General features: G+C 40.5%; 1 long non-coding RNA gene across 1 annotated transcript; it reads right to left on the reverse strand.

Moving 5' to 3' along the window:
• Nucleotides 1-1,416: 1,416 nt before the first annotated feature.
• On the reverse strand, nucleotides 1,417-1,896 carry LOC146683061 (uncharacterized). The gene is made up of 2 exons (XR_014917363.1): nucleotides 1,682-1,896; nucleotides 1,417-1,591 (listed from the first exon to the last, which is right to left on the reverse strand). It is a non-coding gene; the product is annotated as an uncharacterized LOC146683061 (long non-coding RNA).
• Nucleotides 1,897-6,723: the final 4,827 nt, after the last annotated feature.

The following is a 6,723-nucleotide window of genomic DNA, read 5'->3' on the forward strand; positions in this document are numbered from 1 at the left end:
CTCCCTTCAAATCTTTCCAGGTCCCTCGCGTCCCATCGTCCTCATCTTTCTTCTTCCCCGTCTTTGTCTTTCTCCATACGAGCCTCTCTCCATCTAGCCATGCCTCACTCCTCCTCTCCAGTGTTTCACTCTCTCACCCTCCTTCCCTGTGTCTGCATATGCTGCGAATCAGAATAGGTTTCCGTGGGGAGCAGCTCTGAATATTATCGTAAATTTTTCATTCCTCATCTCTGCTGCTAGTTTTACCCTCAATTTGTTGCCCAGAGCCAAAAAGCAACATGGGATTCATGAAACGTGCAGACACCACAGAAAATGCGATTATAGCCTATCCATCTCTCTTTCCATTCTTCTGTCTCGCTATCCAAAACAACTTGGGAATCATGAAACGTGCTCACACCTCAGACTGAAGTACTTCTCTTTCTCTCTGTCTTGTCTCCTGTTTCTCTCGCCATACCCCGCCCTCTTTTTTCGCCTCCCTTCCATTCCCTTTTAATTCATTTTTCCTTCTCACTCAACTCACTTCGTGTTATCACTTCTTCTCTCTCCAGTTCAGTGTCTTTTTTCCCCCTGCCTATTTTCCATCTATATTTCACTCCCTCATGCTCAGAGGTAATTCTCTCTCTCCTCTCCTGAGCCTTATTCATCATCATCATCACCCTTTTCTCTCTCTCTCTCTCACACACACACACACACACACACACACACACACACACACACACACACACACACACACACACACACACACAAATATACATTTCTATTGACATGCAAAAGCCCAGCCTGCGTATCGGTGTCACTGCTTCTGACCAATAGAGAGGATGATAACATTTGGGTGGGTTGAAGTAGAAAGAAGGGGAAGAAGAAAAGAGACAGTGATGGAGAGGAAAGGGAGAGTGATCCACTCACCACTTTATATACACATACAGTGCTGTGACAATTGAACCACACGTCATTTCTTTAGATTTTGGGTGGAAAATGGGAAATAGATGCAGGAATTTATTGAAACGTGTAAACGTGCATAAAAATACAGTATATAAGGCAAAAGTGTGTAGTTCTAATGATCTTGAAAGTCAATATTTGATATGACAGTCTTTATTCATCAACATTTGTTGTGTTATCAGTCAACATGATCCCACACTGCTTCAATAATGTTGAGTTCCAGACTCTGCTGAGGCCAATCTATGACTGTGTGTATGCTTGATATTGTATAGTGGCTCAAAATCTGATGGCTGAAATACAGGCCCAAACCATGACAGAGCCTCCACCGCGTCTCACTGTTGTACATCTCTCCTGAGCTCTTCTGCAGGTAAGGATGAGATTTTGATTTTCAAATTTGCATTGATTCATTCCTTCGTGTCACGGTCTGGCTGGCAGACCGTGGGGATGTGGGGAAGGAGGAGGACCCAGGCGCGGTGCTCTATGTATAAACAGTGTGTTTATTTACAGAGTGGAACAAAAACAACAATAAATCCCCGTGTTCTCCCAGACTCCCGTGTCGTGTCTCTGCGTGAATAGTTCGTGTCTCTGTGCTCACCGCTCCCGTGTCAGCACCCCCCGGTGCTCGCTGCTCTTCGTGCCTTCCACGCTCCTCCTGCGGGAAACAATAGACGCAGCCGTCAGGACACAAATAACCGCGGGCATACACTTACACACATTAACTCAATTCAATGGGACGACTAACGTGGAGTCTCAAGGAAATGATCCCGCGTCGGTGGGAGCTCCAACTCTCTCCTAAGTAGCTCCCCCGACGAGGCCTGATCAGCAGCAGGTGTGTGACTTCGGGTGTGGCCAGTCCTTCCGCAGGGCCACACCCCTCAGGCCTGCAGGTGGCTGAGCTCCATCCTCCAAGCATACCCGCAGACACACACACACACACACACTCACATCTACAAGCATGGAGAAGAGCAGCAACAACACCAAAATACATATAATAATAATCATATAATTCATAACTGCTCAGGGATCCTGGGTTGCTCAGACCCAGGACCCTGACACTTCGTAAGGCCTGTTGCCAATGATTTTCAATCCGGTTCTTGTGCAGTTGTTCACCTTTTCTCCCCGGTTCCCTTTCTTAACCTCCTAGGACCTGGCGTCCACATATGTGAACATCACATTTTGGGTTGTCTAGATCAAAATACCTAATCTTACTCTACAAGGGCCTGATATCCAGTTACGAGGACATTATACTGCCACTGTTCTATCAAAATTTAAAACATATGTTGATCTTATTTTTCTCAGAAACAAAAATTAGGTAAAAATAAAAATCTGGTAATTCTTTTTTACATTCATCAGGTCCCAGTCAGCCCAAATAGCAAAGAAAAATTAAAAATGCATGCCATGAAAGAGTTCGGGTCTCAGGAGGTTAAGAATGGCATCTTAACAGCCACTGAGACCATTTCTGATAGACAGATCAACTCAAGGTCCAGATGCATTTTTCAGGTCCTATTTTAGGTCTTCGCTGGATCTTTTTCCTATTTTGACGGCACATAACTTTGAGATACTGATATTGTCACTGACTCCCCCACCCCACTTCCACACAAACTCTTGCCCACAAGCACTCGGATGTTGTTGGACACTGTTGTTGTCTATGTAAGATTTTGTGTTGTATTGTGTTGTACGTAAGACTTTTATTTTGTTTTATTTTTATCTTTTTATCTTTATATTGTTTTAGTGCAGCGGTCCCCAACTTTTTTTGCACCACAGATCTATTTATTCATAATACACGGGAAAAGACTCAGGGAAACCAAGTAAACGATAAAAACGATTTTAAAAAATAACACTAAAAACCCTAAAAACCATGAATTTGACACCCGAGCCTCAACTCTCGCAGCGCGGTAGCAAACGTGGCCCGAGGGTTGGGGACCGCTGTTTTAGTGTACACTGAGGGCCGCGGGAGCACTGCAATTTCAAATTCCTGTATATGACCTGTAAATATGGTTTTTGACAATAAAGCTGACTTTGACTTGTTCTCCATTTATCCAGTTTTTTCTTATTTTTTAAGGACACACTGAACACCCCACAGTTTTGCAACAGTTTACTATTAACAAAGTACATAAAGATACCATTTAAAATTGGTTCTTTGCTAAGTTGTCTGTAATGTGTAGGCATAACGCTGGTTTCTTCTCTGGTTCAGTCGCTTAACAAAAAATAAATACATAACATGCATCTAAAAACAGGCACAAGGTCTGGACTGAAAATGAGTGGAAAAAGAACTCATTGTCCAAAGAAAAACTCTGCAAGACAGTCAGAAAGCCTGGAGAACTGTTGCTCAAGACCACATGAAAAAACTGCAAGTCTGTCTCCTTGGAAACAAAATATAAAGACACAAGGGATGGCTCAGGACTTTTGCACATTAGTGTAACACTGTATCTTCAAGTACTTTGACCAAGTTTCACCACATGTGTAAAAATAAACTGCTTTAACACATAGTACAAACAAAGAGAAGAAAAAAAGCATCGATAATGACAATGACATGAATAGCAGGCTTGCTAAATTATAAAAATTTACTTTCGAAAAAAGAAATGACGCAGATTGGAGAAATAACATCCTCGTGCCAAAAACGAAATGTGTAATTTCCACTGTGAGGAAATTCTCATTATTATTATTACAATGAAGGATCCTGTTAATGTGTCAAAATGTTGTCAGCCAAGGTCTTAATCATTTTCCCACAACAAAAGGCAAATGAAGGGATTCATGGAGCATTTTATGGATGCAAAGGAGCAGACGATATTACATTTGATTAACCTTGAATTAATTGAAGTAGATCTGTCTCGCGCTATTCAATTTTCCCTTTCGATGACATTTATTTATGTCATAAAGTCAGAGGACGAGAGTTTCTTTCAAGCAGAAAGAAAAGATAAAGTGCACGAAATGGACAGAATTACGATAGTTCACACAAAATGTTTTCAGTGACTTTTGTTGAGGAGGAAAAGAACAGTTCAGTTTCACTAAGATTGATCTTTTCTTCCTGTAAATATCTGCGAAGGTAAAAAAAGAAGAAGCTGTTGTTGGCTTGTTTTGAATTATTGCTGCGTTCAAGTTGGCTTTTTTTGTTTGCTTCTGAATATAAGAGAAATTTTATAAAACAATTTTAGAACTGCGTCTTTAAAAGCTGTCTTGTTACGTGCTTTCTGAATGAAAACTGGAATTTTATTTTCAGTTATTAAATACATATACATGTGAACACACACATCTAGTCGGACCACAGCAATGAGATGAACCCAGACCACACCAAATCTTTCTTGTTTATGTATACGTGTGATTTAATGTCATATAAATGGAAAGACAGAGCTCCCAGAGATACAAAGAGAGAAGATGAGAGAAGAATAGAGTACACTACACACACACACTGAGGGAGGAATGATAAATTAACATCATGTGTCGTCATAGACAGTTTACCCATGTGACATTAGCTAAGATGATGGATGAGCGCGGTTTATAGGCAAAAATAAGTCTTTGTATGTGTGTTTGCTTATGTCTGTGTGAAACCGACTAAAGCAGAACAACTTGTGCGTTTCTGGCTTGTGAGCGTGCAAATATGTATAATTTTTGTTTTTATGGATTTGAAGTCTGCTTTGTTTTTTTAACGGTTACACACATAAACCCTGCTATTGTTATAGATGTTATGAAAAGTTCAGAGGTGACCCAAATACAGACAACGAACACAGCTGACGGTGTAAAATGTGAAATTTAAGTTTAAAAAATGAACAAAAAAAATAAAATCTTCCCCCCAAATAAACATTTGGGAGCAAAGATCCAGGTGAAAGCAAACAAAACAGGTGAAGGTAAAGAGGATGAGGGAGAAAATTCCACTAGAAGGAAACTAGAGGAAAACAAACATTGCAATAAATACTTGGGAACACAGGTGACAGGAGAAACTAAATGCAACAAAACTAACCAAATTAACAGTGGTCAAAATTATTTCATACATTGCAAAATCACAAAGATTATCACAGTTTGTGTGGTCTTGTTAGTTTAAATAAGATATATTTATTTATATTATGTTATATATGTGTTATATATTTGTATCCAACCAGAATTAACCCAATTTAGTTCTGAGACAAATGGTAAATGGCCTGTATTTGTATAGCGCTTTACTTAGTCCCTAAGGACCCCAAAGCGCTTTACACTACATTCAGTCATCCACCCAATCACACACACATTCACACACACGTTCACACACTGGTGATGGCAAGCTACACTAGCCACAGCTGCCCTGGGGCGCACTGACAGAGGCGAGTATCTAAGTCGTACGTCAACAAGCACAATGCAAAGCATTAGTGGCAGTGATATAAAGCATGCTGCCACTGGGTCAAGTACTGGAGATGTTCTCTGGAGTGACGAATCATACGTGTACGTCTGGCAAGCCAACAGACGAGTCTAGGTTTGGTGTTTGCCAGGAGAACAGTATTTGTCTGACTGCATTGTGGCAAGTGCAAAGTTTGGTAGAAGGGTTGTTATTAGTTCCAGTGAAAGCAGCTCTTAATGCTCCAGCATAGAAAGATGTTCTGGAGAATTTCATGTTTGGGGATGCTCCCTTCCTGTTCCAACATGACTGTGCACCAGTGCACAAAGCAAGATCCATAAAGACACAAAGGAGCAAGTTTGATGTGGAAGAACTTGACTGGCCTGCACAGTCATCATTTTAAACCCTGTGGATTAAGAATGGTATGTCACTGAGGACTGTGTGTGTGTGTGTGTGTGTAGGCAGGTGAGGCAATACTTTAGGCGATATAGAGTTATAAAGATAACTCATACCATTATGCATTAATTAAACATTAAGCATAAATCTTTATTTCCTGTTTTTTGATGTGATTGGCATCATTGAGGAATAAAGCAGGTTGGAGAAGGAAGTGATTTGTCAAATGTGTCAGATGATCAATATCCCCCATGTTTGTGTTGTGTCTGTGTTTCTGTTTTCCTTGAATGAATCTGTTACTGTGATGTCACGTCCTTAGATATGTAAATCAGATCAGAACAATGAATGGCAATATTTTTAAAAAAAAACTTCACGAGCTAAAACAAAAAATAGTAATGGTGAAAAGTCATATCGTGAGCTTATTGCCAAAGGGGGGAATGGGGGAGCTTTCTGTAAATATCACTGATTCTCACCTGTGAATCCAGATTAAAACAGTTACAGTGGTGAGGTAGAAGTCAGGGGACCTGGTCTTGTGCGGACAAATTTCTTCTCAACCTGTTGTGCACAGCGATAGATGATTGGTAGCTAGTTGTAGCCAAAACTTGAATGTGATTTGCAAGGAATATACAACCCCTTTGGAGGATTTATAACAGCCCTCACAGTCAAGGACACTGCTTCAGGCTGGAGCTGCTAGAGAGGGTGTTGTTGGTCTGTAAGAGCGCATGAGTGGCTGTGTGTTTTTTACAGTTATGTGAGATAGTCCTACCCCGGAAAATGACAACATAGGTTGTTTATGAAATTTCTTATTACGACCTATAATTACATTTTAAGTTATGTGACCTCTGGAGATTGAATAGGTGCATTCAAAATGTGAACTGCTGCACTCACCATTAGTCGGGTTGGAAAATGGCACAGAAGTAAGCTAGAAAAATGAGCTTTCTAACCTGTATACTTTAAAGCAAAGCATATTTTCCTTCCAATCAAGAAGCTGTGGCACCCTTAAACGCTTAAAGCGACTACGCTATTTGCCTCCTTTTTCAGTGCCTTAATGTTTAATGTTCTCTTTTAGGAAATCTGCATGGGCC

This window comes from Copadichromis virginalis, linkage group LG22, assembly GCF_057382275.1.
Source record: "Copadichromis virginalis isolate Kocher_CV1m ecotype Utaka linkage group LG22, C_Virginalis_male_GT1.1, whole genome shotgun sequence".
NCBI classification, from domain to species: Eukaryota; Metazoa; Chordata; class Actinopteri; order Cichliformes; family Cichlidae; genus Copadichromis; species Copadichromis virginalis.